We start from the raw sequence: 1,185 nt of genomic DNA on the forward strand, positions 1-1,185 counted from the left end.
GCACTGGTTCTTGTTGTAAATAGTGTTTATTTTTTTTTTTCTCATTTTTATGCTGACGATATTTCTAATAACAATCTGCAGGAAACGCAATTATAATAATCACATAAGAAATTTTGATGGAAAACGATCAATTTACGCATTCGGAATATTCATTAATGTACGAATTTAAATATAATTTGGAATTGTATATCTGAAGCACTCGCAAAAATATGAAATAATAATTATAATAATCACATAAGAAATTTTGATGGAAAACGATCAATTTACGTACTCGGGCTATTCATTAATGTGCGAATTTAAATATAATTTTGAATTGTACATCTGAAGTATCAGCACAAATCTAAAATAAAATAAAATCAATTATAATAATCAGATATGAAATTTTTTATGGAAAACGATAAATTTACGTGGTCTGGATATTCATTAATGTACTAATTTAAATATAAATTGGAATTGTACATCTGAAGTATTCACAAAACTATAAAATAAAATGAAATATAACAATATCCAGCTCCCAGCTCTAGGAATGGGATTGGTCTCAACCTTTTGGTAGGTCCCGTATCAATGAATTCAATTACTTTGGACAATGGACAGGGTTGGGCAGGGTAACATTCTTGCAGACATTATTCCACTACAGAATGTCACTGATTACAGTAGAAATCAAATAACCTTTCTCCTGATATTCTATGAAATGTAAGACCAATAAAATATTAAATTTAATTTTAGTCGTCTAGCATTTAATGTTAAATAAATCCGAAGAAAAAGTAGCATTTAAAGTTTCTGAATTCTTAATCTACTTCTAACTCTATCTGAAAACCATGTTACAGCTGCTATATAGTCGGTCAAATATATCTATTATTCGTTAGGGGAATATAAAAAGCCATCGTGTTTTCTTAATTACATTTTACTGGTATTCAACCACCCAAATTTTGTTGGTTTTAGCTCATTTATTTTCAATCTCCATCGGTAGTTTTCAGATTAAAATCTCCAAATTATGTCAAAGATCATTTAATAGCTAATATCACTTACTGTATGAACACTTAAAAATATTTCTTAAAAACGGCAAAAATCCTGGAATAAATGTGGCTAGTCATTTACCATTTTACAAACAATATATTGACGTAAAAGAGTGATAATTCGGTCACCAACCCGTAAAAAATATTAACAAAGTAGGGTAAAGAATTA

Source organism: Palaemon carinicauda, chromosome 20 (assembly GCF_036898095.1).
Source record: "Palaemon carinicauda isolate YSFRI2023 chromosome 20, ASM3689809v2, whole genome shotgun sequence".
NCBI lineage: Eukaryota > Metazoa > Arthropoda > Malacostraca > Decapoda > Palaemonidae > Palaemon > Palaemon carinicauda.